The 22058-nt window shown below is 40.3% G+C and overlaps 2 pseudogenes; one reads left to right on the plus strand and one right to left on the minus strand.

The window, feature by feature from the left end:
* Positions 1-4377: 4377 nt before the first annotated feature.
* LOC127420725 (cilia- and flagella-associated protein 157-like) lies at positions 4378-7582 on the minus strand (annotated as a pseudogene).
* Positions 7583-9396: 1814 nt separating this feature from the next.
* Positions 9397-22058, plus strand: LOC127419379 (SH2 domain-containing protein 3C-like; annotated as a pseudogene).

Consider the following 22058-nt stretch of genomic DNA (forward strand, 5'->3'; position numbering starts at 1 on the left):
TAATTATGCTACCTCATCTGTCAGCATGATGTCGGTGAATCACGTTGTCTCTTTGTATGTTACGTCATGTTACGTCTACCGTGCGACGGAGGTCACGGCGCGGTCTCTCAGGCAGACGATGTCCACATTAGTGGTCCAGGAGCGCCACCTTTGGCTCAACCTAGTCGGGATGGGTGAGGCCGACAGGACACGATTCCTTGCTTCCCCCATCTCCCAGGCTGGCCTATTCGGCGACACCGTCAAGGACTTTGCCCAGCAGTTCTCAACGTTGGAGCAGTAGACGGATGCTAGCCGGCATATCCTGCCCTGGTGTGGCTCAAGATCCCGCACCCCGTCTACTCATCGCCAAGGGCGCCCCCCTGCGGTGACTGCACCGGCTCCTCCGCATGCCCAAGTGGCTGCAGTACTCAAGAGTTCAGCAAGAGCAGTTTCCTTGTTCCCTGGGTCACGTATCCGGTGTGCACGGCCATCATCACGACCACCGTCCACCACTCTATTTGGCAGGTTTGGCGCTCCAGCGGCGGTCTCCCGCCCCTGAGCACCCAGATGTGGCACAAATCCGCCACCGATGTGACAGTCTCCACGGGTCACGAGGCCAGGCCTCTTCCTCCCCCGTCCCAGGCTGTTCTGGGGGTGGTCACAAGGAGCCAGGTAAGTGCTTCGATGTCCTTAGACTCAGCACGGCCACGACGTGGTGTGGCACCCCAAGCTCTGCCCCGCCGCGAGGCCCCACCTGCCGGTACATCCGATGACGTTGTCCCTTTGGTCCCCCTTGCGCGGAACTTGGACGCATGGCTTGCGCTTTCCAATCTGTCGCGATGGCTGGTCCGGACCGTCCGACTCGGCTACGCGATTCACTTCGCCGGGCGTCCGCCCAGGTTCAGCATTGTCCACTTCACCTTGGTGAAGGACGAAAACACTGCTACTTTGCACGGAGATCACTACCCTCCTACGGAAGGGCGCGATAGAACCTGTCCCCCCAGCCGAGATGAAGAAGGGGTTTTACAGCCCCTACTTCATCGTACCGAAAAAAGGTGGTGGGTTGTGGCCAATCTTTGTCGGCCAAACACAACAACGGTAGCATATGTCAACCGCCAAGGCGGTCTGCGCTCTTGTTGTATGTCACAACTCGCCCGCCGTCTCCTCCTCTGGAGTCAGCAGCACTTCAAGTCACTGCAAGCCACTCGCATCCTGTGCAACCTCAACACTACAGCAGACACGCTGTCACGACAGGTTACCATCAGGGGAGGGTGGTCCAGCTGATTTGGAGTCGATTCAACAGGCACAGGTGCACCTGTTCGCCTCCCAAGGCTCCTCGTGACAACCCCCGGCGAATTTCCCTGAGGAATGATCTTCTTTCTCAGGGACGGGGCACCATCTGGCACCTGCGACTAGACCTCTGGAATCTCCATGTCTGGCCCCTGGACGGGACGCTTTGACACCTGCGGTGGTAGACACGATCACTCAGGCTATGGCCCCCTCTACGAGGCGCCTGTATGCCTTTAAGTGGTGTCTGTTCAATAAGTGGTGTACTTCCCGTCGGGAAGACCCCGAGAGATGCGCAGTCGGATCACTGCTTTCCTTCCTGCAGGAGAGGTTGGAAGGGAGGCTGTCCCCTTCCACCTTGAAGGTGTATGTTGCCGCCATAGCAGCACACCACGACGCAGTCGAAGGTGAGTCCTTAGGGAAGCACGACCTGATCATCAGGTTCCTAAGAGGCGCCAGGAGGCTGAATCCCTCCAGACCGCGCCTCGTTCCCTCATCGGACCTCTCTGTAGTTCTTCAGGGTCTTAAGCTTAAGGCACTCTTCTTGAAGACTGCCCTCCCGACTGCGCTCACTTCCATCAAGAGGGTAGGTGACCTGCAAGCGTTCTCTGTCAGAGAAACGTGCCTGGAGTTCGGTCTGGGTTACTCTTATGTGATACTGAGACCCCGACCGGGCTATGTGCCCAAGGTTCCCACCACCCCTTTAGGGACCAGGTGGTGAACCTGCAAGCGCTGCCCCAGGAGGAGGCAGACCCAGCCCTGTCATCGCTGTGTCCGGTGCGTGCTTTACACATCTATTTGGATCGCACGCAGAGCTTTAGAATCTCTGAGCAGCTCTTTGTCTGCTTTGGTGCACAGCGGAAAGGAAGCGCTGTCTTCAAGCAGAGGATCGCCCACTGGCTCATTGATGCCATAAATATGGCATGTCTCCCAGGACATGCTGCCCCCGGTAGGGCTACAAGCCCATTCTACCAGGGGTGTAGCGGCTCCCTGGGCCCTGGCCAGGGGTGCCTCTCTAACAGACATTTGTAGAGCAGCGGGCTGGGCAACACCCAACACCTGTGCAAAGTTCCACAACCTCCGGGTGGAACCGGTTTCGTCCCAGGTAGTGGCATGCAATACAAGCGGATAAGCCCGGGATAGCCGGCCGGGTGTATCGCTTGCACATAGTGCCTTCCACCTCCCTTTGAGCTGAAGACGTGCGCCATTAATTCCCAGTAGTGTTCACAAGTTTGTTCCCTGGTTGACTTCCTCCGAGCCCTGTGGCAGTCGAGTATTCAGAGAGATTCGCTGCCGACCCAGTACACGTGCTAACTAAGAGCCCTGTTCTGGGATAGGTGCTCCGCATGTGGCGGTTCCCTGTAAGGCTAACCCCATGCGATATACATCTTCCGCTAATTAGTTTCCCTGTTGGCAAACTGCGTCTTCCTTGGGCAAAGCCCCTCTGCCCCAGTCTCAATGTTTGTAGTAACTCCTCCCCCATTGGGCAAGATCTACCTTGAAGACTCTCCACATGGTTGGAAAGACCATGTGACGTATTTTTCCACTTAAATATCCCCCCGCTCTTTGGGCGAGGTGTGGTCTCCGCTGTGTCTTCCCCTTGGGAGGGACACCCCCCCGACTAGACCTGGTGGCCAGTTGTATAATCCCTCTTTTTTTTTAGGGAGTGGGAAAAAAGAAGGGGAAAAGAGGCCACGACTGGGTTAAGCCTGTCTCTATCTTTTGGGTAGTCGACCTGTCCCCAGAAAGGGCCGTTTGACACTCATAATTATGTTGGGGGAGGTTACGTGTCGACCTGGTGTGCTGGCTATGAGGGACACAGTAGTCTGCCCGTCACACACCGCCAGTTCACGTAACACAGTTCAGCCAGTTGTGGCGTTTCGTATAGGGACCCCTAGTGTCACTACATCGACACAACATCGAGTGAGTGACAGATAGGGAACGTCATGGTTACTTGTGTAACCTCCGTTCCCTGATGGAGGGAACGAGACGTTGTGTCCCTCCTGCCACAGCGCTGAACTACCCGCTGAAATGGCCGGACCTTATATCGGCTCCTCAGCATAAAACCTGAATGAGTGGTTGCATACCAGCTCCTTTTATACCCGTATGTCCGGGGGAGTGGCATGCAAATACCACTCGCCAATTTTCATTGGCCTTTTATCAAAGACCAGAGGTGTCTCGGGCTCCCAAGAGTGACCCCTAGTGTCACTATATCGACACAACATCTTGTTCCCTCCATCAGGGAATGGAGGTTACACAAGTAACCATGACGGTAGCTGGCTGCAGTTCACTTAACGGCCACAGGTGTCATTAATTATAAGGGTTTCTGGTTCCTACAGTCATAGACATAAATAAATAAATTGTAAAAAAAAAATGTAAAGTCATGGAAATGTCTATAGTCCATATATACACCGATGAGCCAAAACATTATGACAACTCACAGGTGAAGAGAGTAACATTGATCATCTCCTAACAAGGCCACATTTCAAGGTCTTGGTAGATTAGATGGTAAGCGGAAAAATTAGTTCTCCTAGTCAACGTGTTGAATGCAGGTGAAATGTGCAGGAGTAAAGACTTGGGCGACTTTGAGAAGGGCCAAATTTTTATGGCCAGACGACTGGGTCAGAGCATCTCTGAAATGGCAAGGCTTGTGGGGTGCTCCCAGTCAGCAGTGGTAAGTACCTACTGACAGTGGTCCGAGGAGGGACAATGGACGAGGAGGGAGTCTAATGCTTTGTGCAATGTTCTGCTGGGAAACCCTGGGTCCAGCAATGCATGTGGACGTCAATTTCACACGTGCCAATACATGTGTATTGGCAGCAGGTTTAGGACCAGCATATTAGGCAGGTGGCCATAATGATTTGGCTCATCAGTGTGTATGTGTATATATATATATATATATATATATATATATATATATATATATATATATATATATATATATTCACTTTCTGAGTGCAACATCTATAAAATATATACAGCATATTTTAAATCCATAAATAATCCATTTGTACCTTTAAATTTCTGTGGCCTTTTTAAATTCATTATTTCAAGCCATCTCTGGCATGAAAGCAGTGAGAGCAGGCCCTTTTCCTAAAACTGCAGCACTGTCTAGTTCTCATCATCTGGTTTCGAGTCTTCCACTTTAGGGACCTCCTGTAACAAAACCTTACTGAGACTACTTTTTTATTTTGCACCAAATGATAACTTGACTGTTTATATATAATAACTGTTACCCTCAGGGCTTCCTTTAAAGCTATGGTTGCTTCCTCAAGGACTGTCTTTAGCTGTCTTCTCAGCTTCCTCTCCTCTTTAAGTTCCTTTCTCTGTCTCTTGACTTCAGTTTTTGTTTGCTTAAGAGCATCTATGACTGTTGCATGATTCTCTCTCTGAGTAGAGCATAGTGGTAATATTAAAATATTTGTTAATAGTCCACTCTCCCAACTCGGCCATTAAAGGCCATTCTGTGACAACAACAAAAAACAACTTCCAGAAGTAATTTATTTAACAATGAATGATCTAGTGACTACAGGACCTGAGAGCCTCAAGCTCTGTGCATACTGCAGAGTAATTATCCTGCAGCTGCTGGTGCTCCAGTTGATGTTTGGCACATTTCTCCAGTTCAGAATGCATTTGCTTGCATTTTTCTGTCAACTGATGGACCGCCTTTCAGGAATTGAGAGAGTTATGGTTCATTCTTTCACAAGGCTATAGAATGTCCATGTATCTTTAAACAAAGGGTGATAATTCATTTGGATGAATTAAAATAGAAATGTTTAACATTGCCAACCTTTTGATTTGCCACATTTTTCCTAGTCATCTCATTCAGGAGGGGCTCTGCAATTCCATTTTCTATTTTGAGTTGCTTTTCTCTTGCCCTTAAAACATCATTCTCTTTCAGCAGTTCTTTGGTCTTGTTGTTGAGCTGCTTCAGTTGAGCTGTTACAGCCAGATTCTCTTGCATGGCTTGCATTGTTGTCTCTGGCAGTTTTTGGTCTGACACCCAACAGAATTCAGATGCTACAGCTGTAACATTTATTAGAAAAATTTTATATTTTCATATTTTAAAGACTGGCACACTGACCATCACATTTATTGCAAAATGTTATTAGATCAAATTAAGAATTGAAAAGATGTAATAATAATAATAATAATAATAATAAAATAAAAACTGGGGAAAATTCAAATTTAAGCCAAATATTCTTGGAATTAAAGGCTTCAGAAGACTTTTGCACATATTCTGTGAGAGGACTAAGAAGTTGGGAAAAACTTCTTCAAATTTTTATTTTTTATGAAGAACTGTACATATATGCCAAGCAACTGATTCACTTGTTTACTTAGCAAATATCTCTTTATAAGGTTCCAGGCCTTACATTGCAATTATTCACTGCAAACAGAAGATGAATGGAAAACAATCTCCAAAACTGACATAGCATACATGATTTATGTTTGGCTGATGACTTCAGAGCTCAAAGAGTGCACAATAATTATGAATAAGAATAATAATTGATCATATTGATATTGAAAAATGGCAAGTGTATGAACATGCTCACCTCTCATTGTCTAGTACAGGTTTTTTTCTCCAGATTGTAGATTTCTGCCTGGTGTTCCTCTTTTTGCTTTTGAAGCTGCTCTTTCAGAGATTTACATTCAGCAATGAGCTTCTCTCTTTGCACTGAAAGCTCTTTCAAAGATGCCATCTTACCAGCTGAACACAAAAATATGAACATATAAACACATTTTAATCAGGAACTGGCAATGTTAATAGGTTGGAAGGTGCATTTATTATTATGTTAACTGTCACTAATACTAGTCACTTATATGAGATCTGACAATGAGTGACAATATTATCCACTTTCATTAAGAAGTTGTTGCTAAAATGTTTGTTTTCTAGATTCTACAAATGCAAATATGTGACTACTCAGCATCTTGTACCAAGGGCCATGTTCTCAGAAGTGAATTTGTCCTTAATTTCATGAAATGCATGCCTAAGCAGACTCAGCTGCAACTCAAATGACTCACTCTTTGCCTCTTGAGCTTGCTGGTGTATTGATAATGCCTCTGCCAGTTCAATGAGTTCATCCTCTTTTTGAGCTACTGAGCATTTAAGGTCTTTTTTTTTCTCTTTCTCCACATTTTCAATCTTAGAGGATAAGTCCTTTTCTTGAACCTCTAGTTCATCACATTTATGCTGCTATCTGCAAGGAAAATACAAGGTTACAGTTCAGCTTATTAACGTTTCATAGAAAAGGCAAGTGCTTCCTGTTGAGGTAATGATATATTTGGTGAAGTATGTTGCCTGGTTAATTATTTACAGTTGGCTAGATTGAAATCCAAAGTCTATTTCATTTTCGTTTGCTCAAGGGCACACCATAAGGTACTGAATAACCTAATCGTATTTATTATGTTCTGAAGATGTTATATTCTAACATCTTTCAAACCAAAGATACTGAAATTTCAATCACTTTGTCAAATCTACATCATCCATAGGTAAGTTGTTCCTGCTCTGCTCACGTGTCTGTTTTGGGGTGACCAGTAGAGTAGTTGTACTGTGACTATTTCCCTATCAGTGTGCAAGTTCACATTAGCATCCTTTCTCTGTGTGAAAAATCTGGAGGACATAGTCCCCTTTGATGCAAAATTATTAGAAAATATCAGTTTGGGGGTTGGGGTGGGGGGTTGTATTTGTCTACTTAAAGTAAAATAAACATATTTTGGGACATGGATGTAAGGTCACTGAGAAAATCAGGCAAACATGCAAACTGGTCTCACAACTGTCCCCACACCACAAGAAACATGGTGGCAAATGCTTCTTACATAGTTTTGTTAGCTTTTATTCAGTCAGAGAGCTTAAGCGAGCGTGACAATACGAGAAATGAATAGGTAGAAAGCCTGAATGAGCGAGCGAGACAGACAGACAGATACGATTTTGAGTAGATTTAGTCCAAAAATATTACTTGAAATATGTACTTTTGTGTGCATGTCACATGATTCCCTGTTTCAGGGTTAGAAAAACAAAGCAAATAAACAAGTTCCAACTGATGTGTTAGAATTGATTGGTTTTAATAACTTGCCAGAGATTCCCGCCTTTCGAGTCGCTCCTATAATCGCGTATTTGAGCCCCGTAAAATAATTCGTCACCCTCTGTTAATTCCTCAGCTAATTTCTCCTCAAAATCCATGCTTTCCTTGTGAAGTGACTTCCCCCCTCTTTTTTTCCCAATCTTTTTGGGAGGTATAATCAGACAAATAATAAACTTAAACAAACGCAAGTGTTTTCTTGTTACCATGGATGTGATGTTTGAGGAGGTGCTCATAGAGCCTGCGTGATGGTTGTTTTTATGCTTGTATAGCCTATTTGGTGCAATAATCAACTTATTAAATTCGCTACAGTTAAGTATAATAAAAGCGGTATGGCGTGATCAACAAGTTACACTTTCACGTTTGACAAAAAGCTGTTGTGTACCACTTTATTTACTTATTTAGTAGGCCGATTTCTCCTCATTTCTTGCCTCTATTTTTCAACTTAATGACCGATAAAAGACTCGTTGTTATCATCCGTCACGTGCACAGTTTACAGAGAATTTGCTTTACAAGTGAAGGACTGCCCTCTATCCGTCGCAATGTTCTTTTGTTGCTGCTGTTGGTGGTGGTGTTTTTGTTTTTTCTTTCTTATAGGCTAAGTAAAGCAATGCGTGAAAATAGAGTAAATACCCACAAAGATAACACTGGGCTAAACAACTGTTCTAAACTCAATTTCTATGAGTTGTATGCACCATAACGTACAATTCTGACAGGAACACCTTAAACTATACAATAATCTGATGTATGACAACGTCAAAACATATTTTAAACATATGTTCATAAATGGTTTTCACAGATGTGAAAAGTCACATACTTATACATACAGTAGGCTATATGGAGAATACATTTCAAAATACTAAAAAAATGGGCATTTTCATATATGTAACATTTATTTTCCAAAATACTAATGGAATTAGAAAATGTAAATATGCTCAAATATATGAATACTTATATATGTGGTCATATATCAGATCTCTCAGTAATCAAACAAAACTGTTTTTGCCACATAGTGGTTTAAAACATGGACAAATGTGTTTGGTTACATTTCGTTTTCTGTATGGGGTAGGCTACTTTATGTGACAGTAATACTGAGTAGATTTGGCAATTTCATTTAGTAGCCTAGCTAATGTGGCGTTGTTGTGTTTTTTTTTTTTTTTTTTTTTTTTTTGTGCCACTTTTGGGGTTTAAAACACTGACATAAGTTTGTTTATTCTGTTCATGTTTAAACACTAAAAATTAAATGTAGTTACACACTTCGGAATAAAGTTTGAAAAATGCATCTTGCGCTTTTTAAAATCTACTTGCAAACCGGCATGAACAAGAAATGGATTTGTGCTCAAGCTTTAAGCCGAGCCACTCAGTAACTGGCACTAACACAACGACTTGAATGACAGCATGATTGGAGTACTGTTTAAATGTGTCTATAAACAATCTGTATATGTATACGCTTATCACGTAGGCTACACAGGCATTTAATGACTATAATCAAGTTGGTGTGGGGGTGCGGGCGGGGGATAGAATAAACAAAACAACAACAAAAAAAAAAAAAAACGAATAAGACATAGCAACATTGTAGCTAAGAATAATAGACCCGCTGTGCGTCTAAAGTAGCCTACTGCGTATGAAATAAACCCAGGACAGCTGATGGACTGGTCCCTTCTCAGATCAGATCTCTGACCAAGTTAGTCGCGATGAGTTGGTTGAGGCGGCAGGTGGCAGTTTGAGGTGATATAAACAACCTTCAAACATGGAAGTAAAATGGAATTCGAGCACTGCGCTCTACTTGGAGTGCTGAGGTGAGAAACAAAATCATTTCGAATGTTGTTGCGAACCGTAAAATATCTTCTGACCGTTAAAACGTATTGATTATCTATGGTTAAAACATTTGGTCACATGATGTCATAAACGTTCCATAGTTCCTGTCTGTCAGTCAGAGAGATGCTGTTTATAGTGTGATGGATGGTGTTTGCTATGGATGAGATGAGAGAGGCTCTGGGAGGGGAGGCTGGTCATTATGTAACTCTCTGATTAAGAAATTTGTTTTTTTGCGCTCTGCTTTCAGTGCCTGACATTCCTACAGTTCCTTTGCGCTTCGGTTAGACAGCACAGCAAGAAGAGATCAGAGCGGAAAACAGTGCGAAAAAGTGCGTAGATGCTCATCCTGTATTTTGGAAGATGTTCTTCTATAGCTATGGAGTTTTTTTTTTTTTTTTTTTTTTTTTGAAACTAAGAGCAAGTGAATTGACTGGGAAGTTTTTGTTGAAGAGAATGGCTTTGGTGAGAATTTCTTTCTGGTAGGATGTTGTTTTATTATAAGGTTATATAAGGTTGTTTTACAGACATCTACTTTATGATGGAAAATGTTTTTGAAGTTGTAGCCTACTGGACCAATATGTGTTGAGCAATGCGATGGAAGTGTCTCACAATATGTTATGTTGTCAGAGTGATAGTCTGCAAGTGTACACTAACATTTGTTAGGCCTAAACTGTCTTAAAAGTTTACTGTGTGTTGTGTTTGGCCACATGTTTAGGAATGCGTTTTGCTTTTTCCATGCTATACCCAGAAGGCTGCGTTCTGTGCACAGCGTTAAATATTTGATTGTGAAACCATGAAAGAGAACTGATATTGTAATCTCTCAAATATTCAGCCTGGCACATAGTGGTTTTTGTTTGGAAATGGAAAAAGCAGGCTGTTACTGGGTGTTGTCAGATGTGTCTGTGTTCCAGCTATTAATGTACTTAATTGTGAAATGCCACTCCCGTAATGCACATGGGATCTTAGTGGTCATTGGAAAGAGCAGTGTCATTTCTGTGACAGTTTCCTGTCAGTCATCCACTCGGTCTTCATGTTGCTCAAATATACAGAGCTTTAGTTCTGTAAAGTCTGCAATGTGAATTTATGAGTATAACACGTTGGAGCATACACACACACACACACATCCGTTACATTGACCTAATCTTGCCACTTTTATTGTATTTACAGTCATTCAGATCTCATGGAAAACAGCAGAGATTATGTTAAGGTAAGATATCTTATAAGTCTTGTAATATATAAACTTAAACAATTCGACATTGTGACATTGTTAAGAGGAACTTGTCTTGTAAATTATTAAATTATTAGTCTGTGAACTTATGTGAAGGTTTGCAGTCATCCCAAAACAGACAGTCTATTTTGTAACATTTGTGAAAAATAATGAGCATCAATTTTAAGGGATAGTTCATCCAAAAATGAAAATTCTCTCATCATTTACTGACCCTCATGCTGTCCCAGATGTGTATGACTTAATATTGATCTGTTTCTAACCCACAACTATCATATCACTTCACTGAAGACATTGATTTAATCACTTGAGTCATATGAATTACTTTTATGTTGCCTTTATGTGCTTTTTGAAGCTTCAATATTTTGGCATGTATTTACTTGCATTGTGAGAACCTACAGAGCTGACATAGTCTTCTAAAAATCTTTGTTTGTGTTCAACAGAAGAAATAACTTCATACACATCAGGGATGGCATGAGGGTGAGGAAATGATGAGAGAATTTAAATTTTTGGGTGAATTATCCCTTTAAAGATGAAAACCGCAGACATAGGAAGGTTATTTTTTTCTGCTGGTGACATTCCCTTACAAAGTGGTGTCACAAAGGAATCAGAGAGCTTAGCCTTTATACTCTAATTGAATTAAGAGGGGTGACACAAAAGGGCTTGGACTGTTGCCCATGTCTTCAGAATGGTTGAGGACAAACTGGGTTACTAGGCAACAAACTGTGCCAAATGTTGCTGTTTATTTTAGAGCAACTGAAAATAGGCTACATTAGTACCACTGGTAGTTTTGTTTTAGCCTCTAGGATAAAGGCAATCCTCTCACCATGCCATTTGTCTTTGTGCACAATTGCTAGTCAACATTCAGGGCATTTTCCCATAATCTAAATACACCTATATCAATTTTAGTGTTCCAGATGAATAGATGAATATCCACATGTCTTTCGCTTGTAGAATGGGGCCTAGTTTGTGATTTTAGGACTCCACACAATCACAATGTTGTTAGCAAGATATATTGCTGCAGTGATATATTGGTCTGTTAAAAACTGCAACACAATGATGTCACCTTAACAACTGACCAGAACTGCAGATCTTAGATGTGAGTCACAGCTCTGAATTTTACTGAAGAGTCATTGGTTTCGTTGGAAGTTTCTAATGGGGTAAGGAGATTCTCACTATTTATTTACTTTAGTTTTCTAGAGAGACAAGCCAACTGAATTCCCCATCAGAGAAACTGAAGAAGGAGTTGGAGAAAGAGCTGAAATTGAGCAGAGGTAACTTATCAAGTCACGGTTGGTACCATGGTGAAATACCTAGGCATGTGAGATAGACAGTGTAAATCAGTTTGTCTGCTTGAAGTATGGTGTATTTCCAAGTTCTAGGCTCACCTCTTTCCATACTTTAATGTACTTATTAATGTAATGTGCAAAATGGAGTCATGACTTAATAATTATCTTCCACAGGTGTCTGAGTCTCTTGTGCGACAGGATGGGGATTTTTTTAGTCGCTCACTAGCATTGGAGACTATGTCTTAACCTGCTGCTGGAACCAGAAAGCTCTTCATTTCCTAATCAGAAAAGTTCTGCTCAAGTTATATGACACGTTAAGTGCAGTACATTCTGGAGGGGGAACATTTGATTCCGTGCCAGCACTGGTTCACTCCTGTGTTGGACATCAACACCCTCTGGCAAAGCAGAGTGGTGCCTATGTTTACTCACCAGTTAATAGGACATTTCCACTAAGATACATAGAAGCCATGTTTGGGCTGCAAAGTGTTGAGAACAGTCCGGTAAACTCACCAACTAGGCAGAATGGAAGCCACAAGAGGAGGGAAAGCATAACTGTGACAGAGGCTTTGGAAATTGAGCTGATATGCCCACAGAGGTGAGATCCATGACATAAATTGTTCAGAAAATGCCAAATGGTTGTTGATGTTAAGGAAAATTCATATATATCTTATCCTGCAAATCAATGGTTCTCAGCTTGTAGTTCGTGAACAAAAAGTGGGACTGCAACGAAAAAAAACAAAAATTATGCTAAATGCAAATAGTGAAATGCAACCAGTATTGGGGAAAGTTACTAAAAAATAATCCACTACTAATGATTTATTATTTCTCTAAAAATATTAATCAGATTACTTTACTGATTTCTTCATGGAAAATCTAATTGTATTACTAATTACTTTACTTTTACGGTACTCTTAAACACTTTTCAAGTTTTAGTTTTTCCACTCAATGAATTCAAAATTGTCTATATGTTCTCCTTGTTGATCGATTATTTTATTTTTATAATTTTTTTTTGAAATATGTGTAACCTAAGTAATGTACTTACAGTAAAAGTACTTAACATAATTGAAAGCCAGTAACTGTAGTTTGACAAGATTTTGAAATGTAATTCGTTACACTACTTTTTGACTAAAAAATTTAATTAGACTAATAAAGTAAGCAGATTGCACCCAACACTGAATGCAAATAACCACATAACTGTGCATAATAAATAGGGTGAATACAGGTAAAGTGAGACACTTGATTATCTTAATTGATGCTTAATTATCTAGCATCATGTGTATAGTCTTCCATTACTAAAAATCAGCTTTAAGTTAATCACAAATTAGTAAGAAATTATGACACATTTAGATCATATTTTAAAAACAACAGCAGTGATAAATGATCAAAAAGTGTTTCCTCTTTACCTGTATTCACCTGATAGCAAAATAAAAAGGCTATTAAACTCTTAAAATGGAGGAGAAAATGCTTCCCATATTTTTTTTGTTGTTGACGTTAATGGCTGTGTGTCCAATTAGACTACATGTTTTGGCACAAATACATGTAGTAGAAGCTAGCCAAATTAGGCAGATGCCAACATGGACAGGTTGCTTGAGGGCATCCCCTCATTCTTGAAAGCCATGAACAAAACTACACAAAGTAAAATAATATTGCATTAAATTTGTTTTCACTAGCAGCGAGAATAAACATGGTTTGTGCTGAACGCAATTTGTGCTGTGAATTATTGGCTGCTGAGAATATGAAGACAACAATTCAAGACACATTTAGGTACCAAAATTGTCAATTGTCGTGTTAATAATTTAGCCTATTTTTTTGGGCCTATGCAGTTTATGATCATATTAATACATTTCTATGTTTAATGTAGAGGACATTGTTGTTCACTTCTGTACGATAAACCATTTTGGAACTGTGCTGGGTCGCCAATGTAAAATCTGGGTTCCTGTAGAAAAAACAGTTATGAACAACTGCTGTAAATTATGAATGTGTTGTTTTATTGAGTGATTGTTTTGTACTCTATTGCACAGCGATGTTGTGAAGAACTTTGATGGCACCCTAGAGCAACACCTTGTAGTGTCCACTTCCCCGACATTGTTAAACACATGTAAGCTTCCTTATGTAACACCTTTTTTATCTGAGAATAAATGAGTATTGTGATTGTGCACTCTGCATTTGTCTCTAGTGACCAGACGGCGACGGAGTCCCTCAGAAAACAGGAAGTTTGTTATAATCCCTTCATCACCTGTTCTGCCAAAGTCCAGTGAAATCCATCTTTGTTCATCTACATCTGAGAACACACTGATCTATTTGGAACCAACAGTGCATCTTCTGTCCAACATTTTGACACATTCTCATCAAAATAATACCCAAACTGACCCTGCAGTTTCTCAACCAGTCTCTATTGCGATAAATCATCCCTTTCAACAGAGACTTGAGATCCAGACTTTGGAACGCAGGGAGGAGTATGATGATGATTATTTAGTGCCTTTAACCATAGACACAGTTTCCTGTTTCAGACCTAGTGTGTACCAGTCAACACTGCTGCCCACAGACAATAAACCTTTAGAGACCAGATTACTAAAAAGAGTCAAGGACATCCTGTTGGAAGTGGACACAAAGACAATGGCAATGCATATCACCAAAATTGACTGCACGGTAGGTTTGATTTTATATATACACTGCCTGGCCAAAAAAAAGTCACATACTCTAATATTTTGTTGGACCACCTTTAGCTTTGATTACGGCGCACATTCGTTGTGGCATTGTTTCGAAAACCTTGTGCAGCGTCACAACATTTATTTTTGTCCAGAGTAGCATTAATTTTTGGCCAAGATCTTGTATTGATGACTGGAGAGTTGAACCACTTGTTAAAGTCTTCTCCAGCACATCCCAAAGACTTTCAATAGAGTCAAAGTCAGGACTCTGTGGTGGCCAATTCATGTGTGAAAATGATTCCTCATGCTCCCTGAAACACTCTTTCATAATTTGATTCCGATGAATCTTGGCAATGTCGTCCTGGAATATGCCCGTGTCGTCAGGGAAGAAAAAATCCATCGTTGGGATAACCTGGTCATTTAGTACATTCAGGTAGTCATCTGACTTCATTTTATTGCCGTATAACGTTGCTGAGCCTAGACCTGACCAATTGAAGCAACACCAGATGATAACACTGCCTCCAGAGGCTTGTATTATGGGAACTAAGCATGACGGGTGCATCGCTCAGACCACATGACCTTTTTTCATTGTTCCACAGTCCAATCTTTATGCTCCTTAGGAAATTGAAATCATTTGTTTTCCAATTAGCCTCACTTAAAAGTGGCTTTCTTGTGGCCACACAACTGTTTAGTCCCAATCCTGTAAGTTCTCATCACATTGTGCATGTGGAAATGCTCTTACTTTCACTATTAAACATAGCCGTGAGTTCTACTGTCGATTTTTTTAAAACTTTTTTTTAAATTTTTTAATTTTTTTTTATGATGTGACTTCAAGCGTTTTAGTGATCTCCGCTCACTATCATTCAAGATTTTTTCCCGATCACTTTTCTTCCGTGAAGCTGACAGCTCACCACAATCCTTCCAGGTTTAAATAATGCGTTGGACAGTTGTTATCCCAATTCCAGGTATTTCAGCAATCTCCTTAGTTGTTTTCTTTGCTTGATGCAGGCCAATAATTTGCTCCTTCTGAAACACAGTAACATCTTTTCCACAACCACGGGATACGTCTTCTGACATGGTTGTTTAAGAAATGAGAAGCTACACACTGCATCAGTTAGGGTTAAAAGAATTGTTGCCAGCTGAAACATTAATCAATGCAATAGTAATCCAATCATAGGCTCTTAAGTATCTGCTTATTTAAATTGTAATGGCGACTTTTTTTTTGGCCAGGCTGTGCATATATATATATTTATACACCGATCAGCCACAACATTAAAACTACCTGTCTAATATTGTGTAGATCCCCCTCGTGCTGCCAAAACAGCGCCAACCCGCATCTCAGAATAGCATTCTGTGGATACACAGATACTGGTCAGGAGCTTCAGTTAATGTTAACATCAACCATCAGAATGGGGAAAAAATGTGATCTCAGTGATTTGGACTGTGGCATGATTGTTGGTGTTAGATGGGCTGGTTTGATTATTTCTGTAACTGCTGATCTCCTGGGACTTTCACACACAACAGTCTCTAGAGTTTACTCCGAATGGTGCCAAAAACAAAAAATATCCAGTGGGCGGCAGTTCTGTGGACGGAAATGCCTTGTTGATGAGAGAGGTCAATGGAGAATGGCCAGACTGGTTCGAAATTACAAAGTCTACAGTAACTCAGATAACCGCTCTGTACAACTGTGGTAAGAAGAATAGCATCTCAGAATGCTATTCTGAGATTAGGGTTGGCGCTGTTTTGGTGGCATGAGGGGGACCTACACAATATTAGGCAGGTGGTTTTAATGTTGTGGCTGATCGGTGTGTGTGTATATATATATATACAGGGTTGGGAGGGTTACTTTTGAAATGTATTCCACTACAGATTACAGAAAACATGCTGTAAAATGTCATTTGTAACGTATTCCGTTAGATTACTCAAGGTCAGTAACGTATTCTAAATACTTTGGATTACTTCTTCAGCACTGGTAGATTTTTTCACTTGTTTTGACTATAAAAACTCTGCCAGTACAGTAAGACAAAATACACATGTTAAAAATACATTCTCTGAAAAACCTAAATATCTTATGCAGTGTTGTTTCTAAAACAAGATGAATCTAACTGATCTTGTTTTAAGGATTTTTAGATATTTTTACAGGAAAACAATACAAAAATTATTATCAAGAATAAGATTTTTGCCCTAATATCAAAGGTCTTACTAGAAAAAAAGAAATTGTGATTCAACGTGAATTTTCTTGATAAAAAAATATGATCGTGCCTGGTAACATGTGCATGTAAAATGTCTAGAAATAGCATTTTAGCTTAGCATAAAGCTGACAATTTACACAAGGTTTATTTCTATTTCTTCTGCTCCAAACTTACTTCAAACTTACTTCTCTGTCTGCTCGTATGAATGTAACACATCATAAGAAAGTGTTTCACCGCTGTTCAAATACACTTTGGATCGCATCATTTATATGTATACATTTTTCCATCTGAAAGGACTAAATATTAAATGAAACAAATGACATTAAAATGCAAAATAATCTCTTCAGTAATCAAAATACTTCTGTAAAGAATGTAACTGTATTCTAAATGCCAATGATTTGATAAGTAAATACAGTTACTTATATTTTGTATTTTAAATACGTAATCCAGTTCCATGTATTTCGTTACTCCCCAACCCTGTATGTATGTGTGTGTGTGTGTGTGTGTGTGTGTGTGTATATATATATAATTTAAAACATTTTTTTTTTAGAAACATACTTTTCATACACTGAAGCACTGCAATGTATTGTGTACTCTGGGTCTACTAATCATTTTATGTTTTTGTTTCAAATGCATTTTGCACTGCAAATCAGATAAAGAGATGATTTTCTGGTTTTAAGTAATCTTTTCAAGCATTCAAATAGAGCTGATACAGCTGCTTGTGATATCTGAATTGGTACATTTGAATATCAAGATTTAACCATTAACACTTGTCTTCACTCTTCAGGTTGCTCGAATATTGGATATGCCTGAGGAGATGATGAAAGGGATGGGGGTGAGTTCAGGAATGGAGCTACTCACCCTCCCACATGGACATCAGCTCCGTCAAGACCTGCTTGAAAGGTTTGTTACCCACACTTTGTCCAGCAAATACTTGCTTTGAGATAGTTTTCATTTTTGACAGTCTCCACTTGAGCACAGATTTTCATAGGCTTAACTCTCCGTTGTCCTCTCAGGTTCCACACCATGTCTATTATGTTGGCTGTACAGCTGCTAGGCTGCACAGGCAGTGCAGATGAGAGAGCTGCCTTTCTGCATAAAGCCATCTCCCTAGCTTCTGAACTCAAGAGCAACTTGGGCAATATGTTTGGCTTTGCCATAGTTTTGAAATGCCTGGAATTCCCTCAGGTATGGAAGAATGATCAAGCATTGTTCTTGAACCAGGAGAAGAAAGTATATCATGAATAGAATTTTATATATATATATATATATATATATATATATATATATATATATATATATATATATATTACACACACACACCAATCAGCCACAACATTAAAACCACCTGCCTAATATTGTGTAGGTCCCCCTCGTGCTGCCAAAACAGCACCATCCAGCATCTCAGAATAGCATTCTGAGATGCTATTCTTCTCACCACAATTGCACAGAGCGGTTATCTGAGTTACCGTAGACTTTCTGTCAGTTCGAACCAGTCTGGCCATTCTCTGTTGACCTCTCTCATCAACAAGGCGTTTCCGTCCACAGAACTGCCCCTCACTGGATGTTTTTTGTTTTTGGCAACATTCTGAGTAAATTCTGGAGACTGTTGTGTGAAAATCCCCGGAGATCAGCAGTTACAGAAATACTCAAACTAGCCCGTCTGGCACGAATAATCATCCATGCGATTATCTAATCACCCAATCGTGTGGCAGCAGTGCATAAAATCATGCAGATATGGGTCAGGAGCTTCAGTTAAAGTTCACATCAACCATCAGAAGGGGGAAAAAATGTGATCTCAGTGATTTGGAGCGTGGCATGATTGTTGGTGCCAGATGTGCTGGTTTGAGTGTTTCTGTAACTGCTGATCTGGGATTTTCACACACAACAGTCTCTAGAATATATATATATATATATATATATATATATATATATATATATATAAACTCAGCAAAAAAAGAAATGTCCTCTCACTTTCAACTGCTTTTATTTTCAGCAAACTTAACATGTGCAAATATTTGTATGAACATAAAAAGATTCAACAACTAAAACATAAACTGAACAAGTTTCACAGACATGTGACCAACAGAAATGGAATAATGTGTCCCTGAACAAAGGGGGTGTCAAAATCAAAGTAACAGTCAGTATCTTGTGTGGCCACCAGCTGCATTAAGTACTGCAGTGCATCATCTCCTCATGGACTGCAACAAATTTGCCAGTTCTTGCTGTGAGATGTTACCGCACTCTTCCACCAAGGCACTTGCAAATTCCCGGACATTTCTGGGGGGAATGGCCCTAGCCTTCACCCTCCGATCCAACAGGTCCCAGACGTGCTCAATGGGATTGAGTTCCGGGCTCTTCTCTGGCCATGGCAGAACACTGACATTCCTGTCTTGCAGGAAATCACGCACAGAACGAGCAGTATGGCTGGTGGCATTGTCATGCTGGAGGGTCATGTCAGGATGAGCCTGCAGGAAGGGTACCACATGAGGGAGGAGGATGGAGGGAGGAGGATGTCTTCCCTGTAACGCACAGCGTTGAGATTGCCTGCAATGACAACAAGCTCAGTCCGATGATGCTGACACACACCGCCCCAGACCATGATGGACCCTCCACCTCCAAATCGATCCCGCTCCAGAGTATAGGCCTCGGTGTAACGCTCATTCCTTCGATAAACGCGAGTCTGACCATCACCCCTGGTAAGACAAAACCACGACTCGTCAGTGAGGAGCACTTTTTGACAGTCCTGTCTGGTCCAGCGAAGGTGGGTTTGTGCTCATAGGCAACGTTGTTGCCGGTGATGTCTGGTAAGGACCTGCCTTACAACAGGCCTACAAGCCCTCAGTCCAGCCTGTCTCAGCCTATTGCGGACAGTACGAGCACTGATGGAGGGATTGTGCGTTCCTGGTGTAACTCGGGCAGTTGTTGTTGCCATCCTGTACCTGTCCCGCAGGTGTGATATTCAGATGTACCGATCCTGTGCAGGTGTTGTTACACGTGGTCTGCCACTGCGAGGATGATCAGCGGCCCTTCCTGTCTCCCTGTAGCGCTGTCTTAGGCGTCTCACAGTACAGACATTGCAATTTATTGCCCTGGCCACATCTGCATCCTCATGCCTCCATGCAGCATGCCTAAGGCACGTTCACGCAGATGAGCAGGGACCCTGGGCATTTTTCTTTTGGTATTTTTCAGAGTAGTAGAAAGGTCTCTTTATTGTCCTAAGTTTTTATAACTGTGACCTTAATTGCCTACCGTCTGTAAGCTGTTAGTGTCTTAACGACCGTTCCACAGGTGCATGTTCATTAATTGTTTATGGTTCATTGAATAAGCATGGAAAACATTGTAAACCCTTTACAATAAAGATCTGTAAAGTTATTTGGATTTTTACATTATCTTTAAAATACAGTGTCCTGAAAAAGGGAACATTCTTTTTTGCTGAGTTTATATATATATATATATATATATATATATATATATCAAGCAATAAAATTAAATAGTGTCAATTCAGCCTACCTCTAAATTAAAAACATACACAAGGAATGTGTTTATAATGCTCTAAAACATCAGTCTTTTGCTTTCCAGATTGCTCGTTTGGAGGAAACATGGATGGTTTTACGTCAGAAATACACAGAAAGTGCTGTTCTTTATGAGAAAACCCTTAGACCCTCAATGAGGATGATGAATGATGGAGAAGGTATTCATTCACAAAGAGTATTTGTCCAATGTAATTCATATTCTGTCTGTGATACAAGCTCATACACAGAGGTAGCCTATAGTGTACTTAGCATTTCAAAATCTCCAATGACAGCCTCAAACTCCCTTGCAGAGATAAATATACCAACTGAGACAACGTTTCCCCATGTGCTCCCTCTGCTGTCTCTTCTTGAGAAGAGTGTTGTGACTCCTGAGGAATCAGAGTCATGGGAAAGTGCAGACACTGTCTTGAGCCATCTGGATTATGCACGTACAATTGCATGCAATGGGAGGATCTTCAGTGCTAATGCAGAGGCCAAACTGCAGGGTAATGGGTTTATAGCAAAAACACACTCTTATGATTTCTCTTTATAATTTTAGATATTTAGGAGAATGTCTACACTTTTAGAATACACTTACAATAATTAGGTGTTTCATAAGCCCTTTGCTAGTTATGCAAAAAAATAAATAAATAAATAAATAAATAATGGAATAAAAATACTGGACATAAGAACAAGAATAAAGTTGACTATAGGTGTGCTGGCATGTAACATACAATTTGCTTGCAATAAATAAAAACATTCAATTAATTTATTGATTAATTAATTGTTCTGGTAAAAAATAAAAATAAAAGTCAACACAGTGTACTTCTTGTACAATGTTTAACAATGTTATATTATAGGTCATAGGTATATCATGCTCATAAGTTTTGAATATTTATTTTCAGGGTTTCAGGAGGAACCAGATGTTCGGGAGGTCTTCCTTACAGAGTTTCAGATGCGTCTGCTGTGGGGAAGCAGGGGAGTGGACAGGAATAAAGATGAACGTTATGTAAAGTTTGATGAAGTGCTAACAGCTCTGTCAAACAGGCTAGAGCTTTCTTACTCAATAAAATGACAGGGATGACCACTGTTCACTGTCAGCCAAAAATGTACAATATAGTTACTATGTTTCTTGAATACATTTGATTGGTTTCATAGGAATATACTGTATGTTTGGAAGAGATGTATTGCTGAGTTTGGAATGGCATACTACTCTTACTACTTCTGCCATATGTTTATTTCAAAAATAGTAAGAGTAGTATAGTAGTATGCCATTCCGAACACGGCCTATGTCTGCAACTGCACATAAAACCCATTTCACAATTTTAACTTATTTGATTTTCATGTTGTTTTTTCATGTAGGTTTATTCATGAATATAAAATTGATACTCAGAATTATATTTTGAAGGGAAAGCAGTTTTAACTTATATATCTTTATAATATTTTAGGTGTTAACAAACTCTGAAGAATGTACTTAATTGCACTGTTGTTGTTTTATGAAATCAATGACCAAATAATGGGTAATATTTACTCTTTGGGACACATTTTTAACCTTAAATTTAAACCGTACTATTTCATAAATGTACTTACACAAGTCTTTTAGCAAATAAATTCAGAGGCAGATGATCTGAACTTTGTCTTCCATACCTGATGTACATGGGTATTTTATCCAGAGGAAAAATGTTTGTTTGTCTGGTGTACTGCCTTGCACTGACTGATTTTAAATGTTAGTGTCTGGACTTTGATACCAGTCACCACATTACAGATACTGTATGTAAATTGAGTCAGTTATACAGTCGATTTTAAAATAATCTCATTATGTTTTCTCTGAAACTAAGAATAGTTGAGCCAAACCCATCTGTCACTGGACAGAGCATAGTTTAATCGTCCTATTGTCTTTGGGTAATTTTTTTTGCCCGGGACAGATAAAGAATACGTTATAAATGCTGCATAGTTTTTGGTGATGAAACCAAATGTTGTGACAGTCAAGACCATCAAAATAAATAAAATAAAAAAGAAAATTCA

This window comes from Myxocyprinus asiaticus, chromosome 3 (assembly GCF_019703515.2).
Source record: "Myxocyprinus asiaticus isolate MX2 ecotype Aquarium Trade chromosome 3, UBuf_Myxa_2, whole genome shotgun sequence".
NCBI lineage: Eukaryota > Metazoa > Chordata > Actinopteri > Cypriniformes > Catostomidae > Myxocyprinus > Myxocyprinus asiaticus.